This window comes from Mirounga angustirostris, unplaced genomic scaffold (genome assembly GCF_029215605.1).
Source record: "Mirounga angustirostris isolate CCGP_5_RB_7025 unplaced genomic scaffold, mMirAng1.0.hap1 SCAF_11, whole genome shotgun sequence".
NCBI lineage: Eukaryota > Metazoa > Chordata > Mammalia > Carnivora > Phocidae > Mirounga > Mirounga angustirostris.
In genome coordinates this window covers 80,139,050-80,156,272 of record NW_026991719.1, presented here as the reverse complement: position 1 = coordinate 80,156,272, position 17,223 = coordinate 80,139,050, and positions in this window count along the sequence as shown.

The window sequence follows — 17,223 nt, the reverse complement described above, 5'->3', positions numbered from 1 at the left end:
CAGAAAGTTGGTTGAGAATGAGGTGATAGTGGTAGGGGGGTAGGGAGGGGAGGCATATTTGAAAAAGAAATTGAAACCCCAGTCTTTCGCAGGAGAGATATCAAGGAGTTAAAAAATGAGCTGGGAAAACTGGCTGAATCAGTTGTGAGCACTTGGCCGCCAGAGACCTAGGAATTGGTTCGCATGCCTGCCTCATAGCTCAGGTGTAATTGAAGAGGTGTTGATAGGCCCCCAAGGGCCCTTTATCTGGTCCTTCTCAGTCAGCAAGGGTCTTGCCAGAGAGCTAAGCCTGGAAGTGAGGTCAGACAAGGAAAAAAATGGGAAGGGAGGAATGATTTCAATTACATGCATAAAGTCTTGTAATGAATTCATCAACTTCCCCAAAGGAGGCCTTGAGATAAAGAATTTAAAGACTAACCCATTTTAAAATTCCTGTTGTTGAAGTGTTCTCGTCCAGTTTGCCTTGGTCGCCCAGCCCTTTTTCAGTCTCGGATGTAGTTCTCAGGGTTTCGGATGTCAGAACTGAGTCACATGCAATTCTAAGCATTGAGATGCTTTACCAACACTATTCTACCATTCTTTTTTTTTTTTTTCTTTAGCAGAAAAATATGGAGTTTCAGAGACCAAGACAGAAGTATTTTATGTCCCCAAATTAACACATAGGAGCTTTTCCAAAAATGTCTGATAAACTTTCCTCATTCCCATTGCCACCACTGTAGTCTGGGCCATAGCATCCCTCATTTGGATGAATGAAATAGTCTTCGTAATTTGCCTCCTCCCATCTACCCTTTCTCTCTTTATCACATTCTTCACCTTGCAGCCAGAAGGATCTTACTAAAATACAATGCTGGTGAAATCACAACTCTGCTTAAAACCTCTCAATGGCTTCTCTCAAGATGAAGTCCAAACTCATTAACATGGACTAAAGTGCTTTTCTAATTTTTGAATTGCTCCCCACCGTAAGGAATGCATTTTGTATCATGGCTTAATATCACACGCATATAACTGAAACAAATATTTCACAAACAATACTCATCCTCGTTACCTGCAGTGCACTCTGAGATTTTCTCTTCACATCTGTACACCAACGGTCAGCAAACTTTTCCTGTAGAGGGCCAGATGGTAAATATTTTAGGTTTTGTGGGCCATAGAGTCTCTGTTGCAACTGCTAAACTTAACCATTGCAGTGGTGTACACAAATACTTTCATTTACAATTCCCAGGACTTTGTGAATCCCCCAAAGATCCCCCAGTTTTCAGATTCAAAACACCCCACACTCTGTCCCAGGTAGAAAGCACTCTAACTAGAGACATTTCAGTATCACACAGTGCCTTACTCACAGGTCCAGATCCTGAGCAGCTCCATACCAGTGTCCCCTTTATATTTCATACTTCATATTTTTCTTATATTTCTTCTCCTTGAAGTATTTATGAATGAGGTATTTATCCAGTCCTGATTAGCAGGCAATGAGAGAAAATAATTTTCACAATCACTAGTGAGAGGGGAAAAAAATCCAATGACTCACAAAACAAGCTCTTTCCCTTTTCTCTTTTTCTTTCTCAACATATATAATGCTCACATATATGTGTGTAAATAAGTACATGCATATATATGAGAAGTAAAGCGCAGCTTAACATAAGTTCAATCTCTATCCCAACTTCACAAAATGAATCTTTTCAAAGAATGCAACTTCGAGGAAGAAAGAGGTACCCTTGTTTCACAGCACATTAGTTTGACCTCTTAGATTATGTGGCCTCCAGACCTTATGCATTTTGAGGGAGAATGCTGAAGTTCAAATCTTATAGTTAGCTGTACAGTTTTTTTTTCATACAGTTTCTTTCCTGACTTCTCATTCTAGTGTTTACCATGGTGTTTAAGAAATTGAGCCAAATATTTTCCTCTTTAGCCTGTCTCTTTCTCCTATCTCCAAGTATTAATCCATATCTGAACTTCCTAAGAATTCTAGCTGTGTCCAACTGCCTTCTACACTAAGAAGTAGAAGGCAGTATCATTCATGTATCATAACTCTAACTCTACAACCTTGAGCCCATTGCACATGGCCTGAGCTTTGAGGGGCCTAGGGAAAGCATCACTTCTGAATGCTTGCTGAGTACCAAACTTTTTGAAGAATGGATTGACAGTGGATTGGACACTGGGGAGATTAAGTAGAAAACTCTTGCTATAATCTAGGCATGAGGTATGAGGACCTTAATTAGGATAGTGACATTAGTACTAGAAAGAAAACTTGACAGGTCTTATTATGTGATTAGAGGTAAAAGGGCAAGAATGAAAAGAGTTGGTAAATGGGAGAATTTATAATGGTCTGATTAGAGGAAGATGATCATATAGTAGTACAATATTCTACCTGATCCCTCAACCTGCAGTCCTACCAACACACATATACACAGACATACATACCTCTGTGGTTTCTAATTCATTTGTTCATTTAACAAGTATTAACTGAGCACTTACTACATGATAGGCCATCTGCTAGGTGCTGGGGATATAATAATGAACAAAATATACAAAAACCTTTGTCCTCATAGAGTTTATATTCTGTGGGGGAGCATAGACAATAAATAAGATAAATGAGTACAATACATATTATGTCAGATTGTGATAAATGCTAAGGAAAGGAAAACAATCAGGCAGAAAAGGGGGATAGTAAGTGTTGGGGGTTACTGAAACTATAGTTAGGACAGCCATGGAAGACCTCACTAAGAAAGTAATTTTTGAGTAAGACCTAAAGAAATTGATTTAATAGCCACATGGGTATCTAGTCCCGAGATAGGAGGGAGGCATCTCAAGGTTTTGAACAAAGTAGTAATCTGACTCATAATTTAACAGTATCACTCTGACCAATGGACTGCAGAAAGTCAAAAGCAGAAGCAGAAAGACCGATTTGGAAGCTACTGCAGTAATGCAGGCTAGAGAAAATGGTAGCTTGAATTGGAGCAATGGCCATAAAAAGGGTAAGAAGTGATCCAAGCTGGATATATTCCTTACTGCCTCTTTGTAGCCAAGAGTGGGAATATCATTATCAAAAAAATAAATAAATAAATAAATAAACACTGAAGAGTGGCAAGAACAATTGTAAAATGCTAGGGAGGCATGAGGTCCTGGTGGGTAAGGCAGAATAGGGCCACGTGGGAGAGAGAAGGCAGGCAATTACAATGTTTGAAATCAGTTTTCAGTATCAGGTGTTTCTGATTATACAGAGGGGCTGATATAGGCATGTTCCATGCCTTTCACGGTGTTGATCTCTTTGTAAGGTAATGTGATTTGCAGCATTTTGAAATAATAAACTTGTTCTTTTTTATATGTATAAATTAGGGAGATACTTGTTCTTCTACAAGCTCAATGAGGCAAAAGGAAATTCTAATTGGCCCTGGGAAAAATAATTAATGGGTCAGAAGAGCCCTATCCTTTTTTTTTTTTTTTTTTTGAGTACTCTCTGCATGGGTGGACTATAGGCAAATCCCCTCTCTTTTCTGCTCCCTTATCAAGTGTGGGATGTTACTTCTGGAGTTCAGAACCATCTAAACAACTTACAATTCCTTCCTGTTGGCAGAAGGCTGGAAGCAGAGTAAGGAGTATCTGCAAATTGTTTGGGCCTTGAGTTTTTTTATTATGAAAATCTTCAAACATACATAGTAGTTGAGAGAATAGTGTAATAAATGTGATGTCCCCATCATCCAGCTTTAATAATTATAAGTACGCTTGGGCTTTGTATTTCATAGAAAATGAAGGGAAATGTGAAACCTCGGTTAAACTTTGTCTTTTGGAATTTTGACATTTTGATCTCCCTGCAGTCAGAAGGCTCAACATATGATTAGTCTGGCCCAGAAATAGGAAGCATCTCCAGGTTTTGCAGACTGAAGAACATCTGAGGGGAGAGAGAGGAGGAATGATAACTTTGAAAATTGGAATAATTCTACAAAGGAAAAGTAGAAAATCCCAAGCTTTTGGTGGAACACAACCCTCCAGAGGTTATGGGGTTGGCGTATTATGGCTAACTTATTTTTCCCCGAAGTTTTCAGCTTTGTTTATTCATTCTACTTGGGGATTTTCCTCTTTTTCTTTTGATGAAACACTAATTCACTGTTTTATTTTAGCATTGAAATCCATGGGAAAAGTAATATACTTTACCAATAGCTACTTTTCAGTCACTGTTTTTTATGCAGTGCATTTTACAGTGCATTGACTTTTTGAAGTTCAAGCTCTAGGTTGCTTGAAAGATGTAAGGTCTTTACAGTTTAATGTTTTCTCATAAAATAAATCTCAAGCTTAACTTTGTGCCATCTTCACTACTCTTATCCCTGAATTTTGATTGTGTTGGGGGCAAAAAAAAAAAGTTTCTGTATTTGTGTGTGTGTGCGTGTGTGTGTGTGTGTGTGTGTATGGGGAAGTATGCTTAGGAGGTTCTGGGATGGGGTGAGAGAGAAGAGAGTACTTATAAATGTTTCCACTCTTTTGGTCAGCAATTGCTGCCAAAAAGGGATCAAACTTATAAACACTGGTATAATTTTGCTTAGAAAATAGCTATTCTGACAGAAAGAACTCTGGTGTGGTTATATCTGGGAAAGTTATGCTCATTTGCCATAGACTGGGGTAGCGGTGTGGAGGACTAGGCTGGACGCTAGAACCTCCACCCAGGTGGAGCTTGAGTTGACCGTATGGTAGTTTTGTTTTTCACTTGCTTAGTTTCAGATGGCGGGTCAAATATTTGGCCTGGATCAATCCCTCCTGAGGTCTCCAAAGGCAGCTGAAGATATTTTAAATCCCTCCCAACACTTTGTCAGGGAGCTGCACCTGGCTTTGATAAACCATGGAATAATGTGATCAAAACAGCAACCTCAGTCAGAAGGCAGTGAGAACAAGAAGGCTTTCCTTCCCAGGACCACATAAGAAAGACAATTGCACGTTTGGAAAACGCAAGTTGCCACTGAGTGGTGGTAGCACTTCTGAGACAGGCTTTCCTTGGCTCTCTTAACTGAAGTTTCAGTAACCTGCTAGATATTTACTATCCCCTTAGCATTTATCACAATCTGACACAATATACAGATGCTGGCCAGCAATGTGACACAGGTAAGAAAGATTTGCTGGGACCGAGGGCTTTCATTTTTTTATCTGACAACTCAGGCCCAACCCAAAGGAGGTGAGATTCAAAGACATTTCCGGAAAATAGATCTGATAAGCAGATTGGCCCTATTTGACATTCCTAGGTATAGCTGGCTATATGGGGAGCAACTTCCCACATGGGGCCTTATGAATGGCACATCACAGAGTGACAGAGCTTAAATAAGATTAACCACTGTTTGTTGAGCATTTAGTATGCGCCAGGCACCATCAAAATGAAATATATGTGCTATGGTGAGCACTGTGAATTGTGTAAGACTGTTGAATCAGAGACCTGTACCCCTGAAACAAATAATACATTATATGTTAAAAAAAAAGAAGATAGTAGGAAGGGAAAAATGAAGGGGGGGAATCGGAGGGGGAGATGAACCATGAGAGACTATGGACTCTGAGAAACAAACTGAGTGTTTTAGAGGGGAGGGGGGGATGGGTTAGCCTGGTGATGGGTATTAAAGAGGGCACGTTCTGCATGGAGCACTGGGTGTTATACGCAAACAATGAATCATGGAACATTACATCAAAAACTAATGATGTATGTATGGTGATTAACATAATAAAATGAAATATATATAGTTATTTAGTCCAGAAATGGGGTTCCAATACAAGTAGCCTTATCTGAAAACCCATGGTTTTAGCCAGCATGTTCTATTTGATTTCTGAGCTGGAAGAGACCTTAGCAGTCATTCAACTCCCTAATTTTACAAATGAGGAAAATAAATCACAGGGAAGGGAAATGACTAGGCTGTAAGATCCACAGATCCATGAGGGCAGAGATCATAACTATTTTGCTTACCATTGTAGGACCCACTACCAATTTCAGGATCAAGCCTACAATATTGAATAGATATAGAATAAATTAGCAAAATGGAAGGTTTGAATCACGGATCTATGAGATCTCTTACATGTGTGATATTCGATTTCATTTGAGCCTCAGAAATTTTTCTTAATTACTAAGAGTAGGTACACAATATTTGATGCAGTGAGGGAGACCATGGGCATGAAAGGTCAAATTTCAGTAGCTTTACAGGCCCTCAAGATGGAGGACTGGCACAGACTAGAGGGACAACATTCATTTATTCATTCTACAAACAGTTTTAGAGGTCCTAACCTGTGCTAAGCATTGCACTAGGTCCCAATGGTACAGATGTAGATGACAGCTAATTTTCATGTATCTGTACATGATCTGTTCTAAGTGCTTTATGTATAACCAATCAGCATATTTGTATTGAACACTTATTGCATGCCAGGTATGTTCTGGGATGCATAATTGAACAAAAGAACAAAAATTCATGTCCTCATGGAACTTATACTCTAACCTTCATGACACATGTATGAGGTTGAATCTATCTTTAGGCCCATTTTATAGATGAAGAAGCTGAGACAGAGAGAGATAATTAACCTGTTCAAGATCACACTGACAGGAAGTGGCACAGCTGGCTTACGCTAAGGTAGTAGTGTGGTTGTCAAGACTACTTTTTTTTTTAATTATGTTATGTTAATCACCATACATTACTTAACTATTGCCTTCTATTGCCTTTCAAAGAGGAATAAGAGCCTTTGCACTCAAGTGGCTGATGGACTATTTGGGCAGACTAGGCAAGAAAATTAATAGTGGTGTAACAAAAATAGCAGTAGCTAACACTTATTGAGGGCTTACTGTGTTTCTGTCTTTGTGTTAAGAGTTTGACATATTTTCTTTCATTTTATCCTCCTATCAACCTAAAGGATACATAACATGATGACCCTCATTTTACAGATGAAGCGATTGTTGGGCTCTACCTCCCATATCCTTAACTGTTGTAATGGAGGGCTCGCCAAAGAAGTATTTAAAATTCATTATCCAAATACATGAGCACAGTCTGACTTATAGAATAACAAAGTTGTAACCTCCTCGCCCTCAGCCTTTGTTTTTACTTACTTTCAAACCACTAATACCGTATTTTGATCTTTGGTAGCTTGTCCCTACTGTAAGAGCTATGTGCTTTGCTGTGACAGTGTTCTCTGAAAGGCCACTTAAGTTAGCCGCTCAGTTTCTGAGATATTGCTGGCCCGATGTCTCTAGAAGGTCTGCCAGATTTTATTGGTGCTGCAGGCTGCTGTCGTAACAGCAGTTTTAGACTTAAAAAATTAAAAATTTAAATTTAAAAAATTAAAAAAATTAAAATTTAAATTTAAAAAAATTAAAAAAATTAAAATTTAAATTAAAAAAATTTTAAAAATGGAACTGTGTCCCTACGTGAAGAAGCAGCATGGTGTAGTGGCTAAACTTGTTATCTTTAGACTCTTACAGCCTAGAGTTCAAATCCAGTCTACTACCTCTTTCTAGCTTGGCAAGTTACTTAACCTTTCTATATCTTAGTTTCCTAGCACTTAAAGCAAATTCTGGAAGCTTTAAGAGGAGGGCAAATTCTATATTATAAAAAGGACTAGGAGAACTACTTATTCTTTTCAGTGCTGTGCGTGTGTGCGTGTGCATGTGTGAAAGCACAGACCCAATCTCACTGTCCCCAGTCTCCCCAGCCCAACTGGCTACAATATAAAGAAATATTCTTCCCATTCATTCAGCCATCCTTTACGATTTTCCGTTTAGAAAGTGCCATATAATAGAATCACACATAAAACTGCATTTCATATCTATCCTAATAAGAGTTCACTCTTGACCACATTTGTTAAAATGAGTATCAAATAATGATTTTCCACTTATTGTCAAATGTTAGCCAACTTTGTATCCACCTCTAGTTATCATGTAACAGTTGAACATTAATATTTATTACTAGATGTTAGCAATTTTACAGAGCTTTGCTTCAAATGTTTGGTGCCTCACAATCTGTTGGCACAGAAAGTGTAACAAAGCAAATGACAGGAGAGCAGATTATAATGGAGTCTGATGGTTCATTTTTAAAAGGGAAACCTATTTCCAGAGAGAACATCTGCTCTTAATGCGGAATGCAGGGCCATAGCTGGAGCTGCTATACTTTTAGCAGATGGAAGTGGCGTGGACTGGAAATTCACAGAGCATGGGAGACTGAAGTTTGGCACCTCACCAGATTGTTTCCTAGATAGTTCCTTGTCTAGTAGCCTTGAACCTGAAAATGACAAATGAGTGCACATTGTCTTCTGAGTAAAAAGACCTTCCCATGTGTCAGTTTCAACATTACTCTTTTGTTGAGAAACTCATGGCTCAGACAGTTACATGTTTCCTTCTACTGTATACACGGGAAGATCACAGTCCATTTGTGGATGCGTTTGTAAGAATTGAATGATAAAGTCATGGCTATCACATATGGGAAGAACCTATCAAGACAACTAACTTCCCCCTAACCATGGCAGCATTGTTCCCTTAATGATCAGTCTGGCCTTTGTCCAGTTTCACTTTAAAGAGAAAGCATTTGCAATATTCCCTTTCATGTAAGACTGTTAACCTCCTGATTGTAATAGGCTTTCTTTCTTCCCTCTCCCCACCTTTTCTTGGTCAGTGGTTCTCTTAAGATAATGAGATCTATTCTGTGTTAAATTACTCAAAGATCTAAAAGTAAAACCTTGTTATAATATGACAGGACTGTGTTAAAAGAATATCATGTGATAGTAACTTTCCATTATGTTAACTCCCTATTGTGCCAAGAAGTGGAAAACCCAGAGCCTTTGACAGAACTACTCGTTCTTTAACAGCCTCACTTAAACATAGGTAGCTGCATCCTAAGGGTTACATTTATTGCAATATATTTGTATTTTGAAAATGACAGTCAAAATGTGATTTGTAAACTCTTAAACTTTGTGCCAGAGTGTCATTCCTATCTCTACCAGGAAAGGACAATATATTTAATATATTTGACTTAGTACCTATGGCTGATGGGCTAGTAGACACTAGAAATATGTAGAGGGATAGGTTTAGATAAGAAAGGCTAGTAATTCACTCTCACTTATCAAATGATATTTCATTCAGAGTTATGAATAAGCCATAATAAACACAGTGCTATGATTTGTAGCTGAGCATCAATAAAAGAAGATGAATATGAAAAAAATAAGCAATGACAAGAAGAAGAGTTCCAAAAATTACTGTAAGTAAAAGACTTTTCATCACTTAGCCTTTTGTGTCTCTGGGAAGAAGAGATTTTTAACTCTTTAAAGAGATTTTTAACTCTTTAAATTTTTTTTTTTAAGATTTATTTATTTATTTATTTGAGACAGAGAGAATGAGAGAGAGAGAGCACATGAGAGCGGGGAGGGTCAGAGGCAGAAGCAGGCTCCTTGCCGAGCAGGGAGCCCGACGCGGGACTCGATCCAGGGACTCCAGGATCATGACCTGAGCCGAAGGCAGCCGCCCAACCAACCGAGCTACCCAGGCGCCCTAATTTTTTTTTTATTAAAGATTTTATTTATTTATTTGACAGAGAGAGACACAGCGAGAGAGGGAACACAAGTAGGGGGAGGGAGAGAGGGAGAAGCAGGCTTCCCGCGGAGCCGGGAGCCCGATGCGGGGCTCGATCCCAGGACCCTGGGATCATGACCTGAGCCGAAGGCAGACGCTCAACCGACTGAGCCACCCAGGTGCCCCAACTCTTTAATTTTTAAGCAATACAAATTAAAACAAAGGCATTGGCAATAATACTACATACACATTGCACCTTAAATATGTGTAAACGCTCCTGGACCTACAGAGCGCTTATTCAACAGCACTTTATATTATTCAACAAAATCTTGATTAACTACCTACTCTGTGGAAAGCACTGTGCTAGGTGCTATGGGAAGAACAAAAGGGTATATCATTAACTCTTTGACATGTAAAATGACAGTGTTTAGAGCCCTGTCCAATATGCTTTCTTCTCCACATCCTCTTTATATATATATATATATTTTTTAACAATCCATCCACATGTGGCAGTCTGCAATATCAAGGCAGACTAAAGAGGCTGCTTATCAGCAAGATGATTTCAATCTAAAGAGACAAGTAATGGTGCATAATTTGTGAAGCCCAAAGGGCATGTTTCAAGGCAATAGCACTTCCACGAATCTAACTCATCCTATAGGACTAAGGACTAGAAGACATCAGAAGTGCAATGTGTGTGTGTGAGTTTACGGATGCATAATAACCAGTTATCAGATCTGGGTTTGAGGGTAAGACAGAATACCATAGTGTTTGCTATATTTGTCAGGTGTATATAGTAACATATCCTAGTGCTCTAATCATTTGGATGTTGGACTCTCTTTTCTTCCACTTGGTATATGATCTTTTAGTAATGTGTGGTTGCTCAAAAATAGTTAGGCATAAAGTTTGGAATATTGAAGCATTTTGGCATTTTGCACGTGTATGCCTTAACATAGAATGTATCAGATTCCTTCAAAGGGTTCTTTTCACTCATTTTTGGCATTTCTGATTCTAAGCAAAACAAAAGATTCAACCTGCCTTGTATTGGACCTACTTTAAAACTGGCCCTGGGATTTTCCCCTCTCTTCTGTAGAATTTTTTTTTTTTGGGGGGGGGGGCTGAAGCAACGGGAAGTCAATCAGCAATGGCTAAGGAAAAACCCAATGGGTAAGAGTAGGAGGACAAATCCTTGCTTTCTTATTAGAAGTTAAGAATGGTGGTACTCATCAGCAAAAGTCATAGCTAACATTAACAGGTACTTCCTGTGAGGTAGGCTTTGCTTTAATTAATTTATATGAATTCTCTCACCATAACTCTGTGGTTTCGGTTAGTTGAGGCAACTGAGGCACAGAGATTAAATTAACTTGCCCACCAACTCACAGTCTTAAGTGGCAAAGCTTGGTGTTATACTCAAGCAGTCTGGCTTCGGAATCCAAGAGAGTAGCCACTAGTGTCCCACCCCTGGGACAGACGAGAGAGTGGTGTGGCCTGGTAATTGGCATTAAAAAAAAAAAAAAATCTCCCTGGGGATTCTGATGAGCTTCCAGGGTTTAGAAGTTCTGTTTGAAAGCAAGCTGATCTTACTTCTTCTTCTTTTATTTTTATTTTTTTAAATTTTATTATGTTATGTTAGTCACCATACAATACATCATTAGTTTTTGATGTAGTGTTCCATGATTCATTGTTTTTGTATAACACCCAGTGCTTCAGGCAGTACGTGCCCTCCTTAACACCCATCACCACGCTAACCCATCCCCCCACCCTGCTCCCCTCTAGAACCCTCAGTTTGTTTCTCAGAGTCCATAGTCTCTCATGGTTCATCTCCCCCTCTGATTTCCACCCCCTCATCTTTCCCTTCCTTCTCCTAATGTCCTCCATGCTATTCCTTATGTTCCACAAATAAGTGAAACCATATGATAATTGACTTTCTCTGCTTGACTTATTTCACTTAGCATAATCTCCTCCAGTCCCAGATCTTACTTCTTTGAAAAAAAGCCAGTGCCCAGGTCTGAGAAGAAAAGGGAGGCAGACAGTAGAGATGCTCACAAGCCATCAGATGATAAATACCCATCATATGGTCAAAATGATTCCCACTGCCTCCCAGTGAGGGAAGCAGACACTTTGCATATGAAATGCACTGTTTATTTTCTTGTGCAGTGGTTTCAGTTAGAATTAAGTGTTTCACATCAGACAAGGAATTAATAACAAATGATCTCCTCCCTCAGTGGTGCAGTAACAAATAGGTAGTGATTTGAAGGCTGGAAAGAAAATTATTACTCCCAAAGATGCGATAAATATACGATATGTTTAGAGAGTCCTTTGATGAAATGAACACTGAAGGTGCTGCTAGCAGTACTTCTGCTTAAGGAAAAAAAATACATAGTCAAAAAAAAAAAGCAGCATTTAAAAATGCTGTCTGATCTGTCAACATTTTGTTAACATGTAATACCTTAAGGACACAACTTAGAAGTAGAATCTTCAGTGAAGCAAAAACTCATTCTTTCTTCATATCACAGAGGAGGAAACTAGAAAGTAGAACAGCCAGGCCTAAAATTTTGCTGTTTAAGAGCAACTTTAGCAAGATAGGCTGCTTCTGCCTCTTTTCTTTCTTTGCTTGGTCTCTGAAAAGGGCAATGGCCAAATGTTATGATTTTCTTCAGCGAGGTACCCTAATGCCTGCCTGCCCCCAAGACCATTTCCATTTTATCATCTTAGCACTTACAGTATTCTGGGAGATCTGCTATTTTTCCTCTCTCTGCTAGGCTCCCTCTTTCAAGGACTCCAAGGAAATCAGTCTGTATATTCAATTGACTCTAGTCCTGATCTAAAGCATTAGCAGAAGCAAGAAAGTCGTCCAAGGCCAGGACTAGCTGCTACGGCTAGTGCCCAGTCCCTGGGGAGAGTCCAAGTTTGGGTCTCTTCAAAGGGCCTTGCCTCCTTAATGCTTGGCCCAACCAGCCTTTCTCTTGCTGGATCCTGTAGGCAGGACATCACAGTGGAAGGCAGCAGCACCCCGTGTTGGAATTGGGCTTTCACCTTACATTTAAGACATTTTTTGAAATACATGTACAAGACTCACAAGAACTTGCAAAAATGAGCAGGGAGGTTCATGCACTATTCACCCCTCTATCCCCAATGTTATCATCTTGCAAAGCTATAGGTATAATATTAAAACCATGAAATTGACATTTGTATGATCCACAGAGCTTATTCAGATTTCACAGGTTATAGTCACACCCTTTTGTGTGTGCCAGTGTGTGTGTGTGTGTGTGTATGTATAGTTTTATGTAATTTTATCACATGTATCTGTCTTGATTGCTGTAGCTATGTAATAGGCCTTAATAGTAGGAAGAGTGATTTCTTTCTCACTTTTTAAAGAAAAAAAACTTTCCTTTATTTTTTCCTCCTCTTTCTCATTCCATTCCAGAGTGACTCATCAGCAAACTTTCCTACCCCCAAATTGGCTATGGCTAAGAGTTCATGCTATCTAGTCTGAGTGGAGCTAGTGGATGCTGGAAGTGGACAGAGAAACCAATTTCCTCAGGAGGATTTCCAGGTACACAGCTTAGATTTTCCTTGGGGAAGAGAATGAGAAAATTGGAGGATATATTTGGTTTGCTTTACTACTAACTCTTTAGAAATGCACTCCCAAACATCGCAGCCCAGATGTATCACCTAGAAGAGTTGTCTGATTATTGCCTCTGTGCTTCTTCTCCATTATGGGGAAACTGAAAAACACAGGGGTTAAACCATTGGCTTAATTGAAAAAATAAATCAGAGCAAAACAAAACACCTTTAACTTTCTAATATAGTCAAGTGAAAATTTGAGGAAAAGTTATATCCTGGTGATGTGGTATAATTTGGGGTCTACACCAAGGTGTCCTTAATTTTCAGTGTTTCTCCCCAGCTGCTGACTACTGATATACTACTTCATCCCTTTAGCATAAGCTTTTAAGTCCTATAACATGCAGGTATTCATGGGAGGCCTGATGCTTTCAACACTTCTTGATAATTTACATCTTAGTATGAGTCTGTGTATTTCATCACTTCTTGAGACTAGATTTTTGTGGGGTAAAGCCTGTAACGATGCTGAGTACTGGAAGCTTGAGAAAGCTAGAGAAGGGCCCAGAATGGAGGGGTCGATAGCTCTGAGGAAAAGCTTTGTTCTGATTATAGTATTTTCTGAAGCAAATTTTGCCTTAGACTCTCAAATTTCTGACCCAACTGTGCAAATCATCCTTCTCTTTTACTTAGACCGTAATCATTATAAAGACAAAACAAAAACAAAAACAAAACTGAGCTCTTTGTTCTTCCTATTTTCTATGTTCTATTGATCATTTGGTTATTCTCAGATTGTTTGAGGAAGTTTGAAATGGGACACTTGGAAGACTGCCATATATGTGAAAGGAAAGACCCCACTTAATACATCCAAACCAGTTGAATTCTATTTTAATTCAATTTAATTATATGTGGTTCAGTTCAATTCAATTCAATTCAACATTGATTGCATGTTAAGCAAATGCTAGGCACTGAGCTCTGGTGATGAATGTGTGTGTTAAGCCAATACAGAATCATTTCTGCGACATGATATTGATACCCAAGCCAGTCACTCACTTTCACCAGGACACAAAGTGGCATTTTTTTTTTTTAATAAAGACAAAAGGCAGCTAGGTTATGAACTGAAGATGAAAAAGGGATTTTTGAATGGAACTCACATCTCTGATTCAAACTGAGACATGCTCCCTGGAGTATGAATCCATAATTTCCTGGCTTTACCTGGTTTGACCTGTCAGCAGTGGATCAGAGGGCTGCTGAAAGGAAGAGTGGGCTGAGACATAATAATCAGACCAAGATAGTATGATAATGGCACATTCAGCCTCAGAGCAAGCATCTATTATTGGGATTTATTCCTGAAAATGGCTGTGGGTTGATGCCTCCATTACAAGCCTTATACTCTTGATTTCAGTGAGCTGCATAACAGGATTCACATTATGTTTTAAAAGAGATACAAGCTTGTGCTGACTTTATGTCAAGCTGGGCAAGTGCAAATGGGTTTGAATCTTAAAACACCTTCAGTTGCTCCTCCTGTCATGTTGATCTATTGTGCTGCCTGGCTAACACAACAGTGGCCTTGCTTCAGAAAATGATGCTAGCTAGTTCTTGGATCCAATTAAACTTTGGAAGCTGAGACGAGAATCTGGATCAAGCAGAAGTGAATTTCTACATCATAAACCAAACAGCTTCAAGTTATTTCTCAGGCTGATTCTCAGAAGTGAATCCCCACCCCCCAACATATAGAGACTTTTCAGGCAAAGTCATCTCCTTCATGCAGGAAAGTCATGTAGCTGAGCCTTGGTGAATAGCCTCTGTGACAATCCTGGTTAGTAGGCATCTGAAACTTCTTAGGGAACCACAAGGCATTTCTCATGTTACGCAGGCAGAACTGGTGTTCGGTGGTGTGTGTGGAGGGTCCAGGTCCCTTTCCTGGCCCTCAAAGCATAGACTATCACCTGAGAGAATCACTCATGGGGAAGCGGCACATCTTCCTCCCACCCCTAACTCTCCTGACATACAGTGGTGAGCCAGCGAGGTCAGCCTATCACAATTTGGGACATGCCACTGACAACTGCATGAGTGTGAGGGAGGTGAGGTGAGAGACAGGCGTGAGAAATATGTCAGATCTTGAGATACAAAGACTTACAGCATGTCCTGCACTCCTTGTAAACTGAGAGGCCTTTTAGTGGTAAGGAAAGTTAAAAGAAGGCATGATGACTGATTTAACTGCCTATAAAGCAAGATCTTCTAAGTTGCGGTTTCCAAAGCAGGCCCTTCTTGCTTGTTCTTTAATAAGCTGTTTATAGGTAACGTTTATGAATTGAAGAGGCAGTGGGAAAGTACTTTACTTCTTGCCCACCTCAGATGTGGCTCAGTCAGTAACTGGAATGTTTGGGGGTAGGGGACAGATGTGGAGGCAGGAAACACTGTGGGAAGGAGAACGTCTGGCCAACTATTTGTAAAATCAAATCAAATTATTTAGGAGCCATCTTGAACTTTTGAGCCTTTTCCAGGTCATTGTTTTTGCCTCCTCCTCACTTCTGGGGATTGCTTCCAGGGTAGGAATAAGGGAAGTGTGAATTAGTAAGATCTGTAACATGTCAGCATCACTGGTCAAAAGCTTCGGTGGGGATATACAAAAACTGTTTACATTAAGAATTTCCCCCCATTAAAATAGTAAAGGAGAGGAAGGGAAATAATAGAGCTGAAAAAGGTATGATGAAATAGAAACACTCAGATTGTGCTGGTGGTTGTAGAAGTTGGTACAACTCTTTTGGAAGATAATTTGACAGAGTTTATACCTTTCGATGTAATAATTTAACTTTTGGGAATCTATATAACTTAAGTAAGTGATATTAATTAGGTGAAGTTTTAAGCACAGATATGCTCATTTTTACTTATTTATTTTAGCCAAGTGGAAGACACAACAAAAGTGTATGAGAGTGTGGGAATATAATTAAGTACATTGTGGCATATCCATAATGACTGCACTAGACAGTCATTTCAAAATGTGCTCATAGGGCACAAATATGCTCATTGTTATTTATTTTAGCCAAATGGGGGACAAAACCAAAGTGTATGAGAATGTGGGAATATATTTAAGTACATTGTGGCATATCCACAATGACTGCACTAGGCAGCCATTTAAAAATGTGTTCACAGGGCACCTGGGTGTCTCAGTCAGTTAGGTGACCAACTCTTGATTTCGGCTCAGGTCATGCGTGGTCTCAGGGTTGTGAGATCAATCCCCGCATTGGGCTCTGTGCTGGGCATGGAGCCTGCTCAAGATTCTCTCTCTCCCTCTGCCCACCCCCTATTCTCTCTAAAAAAAATGTGCTTACAAAGAGCTTTTAATAACATGGGAAAATCTTTATATTATAATATTAACTGGATAAAAAAGAGTGCAAACCTTTATATAGAGAATAAACACAACCATATTTAAAAATATGTATATAAATGCACAGTAGAAAGGATGGAAGGAAATGCAGCTGATTGCTAACAATGGTTGAATTTGGGTGGTGGAGCTAGGAACTGATTTTTCCTGATTTTTATTTCTATTTTTGCATTTTTTCAAATTCTCTATAATGAACATGCACTATTGTTATAATTGGGAAAGAATCTTATTCAAAAAAAATTCAATGGGTGTCTGGGTGGGAATTGAAAATATTGACAAAGATGAATTTGGGAGATTATCCAAGAATTCTATTTAGCTGTGTTCTTTCTATTTTTGTTTACCTTAGAGAGTTGAAAAGTAGTTATATTTAAGTCTCAGGCTATGGAGCCCTGCACAGCTAATTTTACACATTCTTCTGATTCTGCAAATGACTTTGTCCTAGGTTTTATATGGGAGAAAAGAAAAATACAGTTAGCTATCTTTTATTGAATGCTTACTATGTACTGGGCATTAGGCTAAGCTCTTGGCATTTATCACTTAATCTTCACAAAAACCCTATGAGGCAGGTTATGTTATTATTATAATACCAATTTTACAGAAATGAAAACTAAGGATTAGAGAAATTAAATAACAATCTAAAAGACACAAATAGTCAATAGTAGACTAAAAATTCAAACCCATATCTCAATTACTATATTTGACATACTTTTGGCTTTCAGTAAGTGGGTAGACAACAACTACAAAAAATTTTTCCAGTTGGGGCACCTGG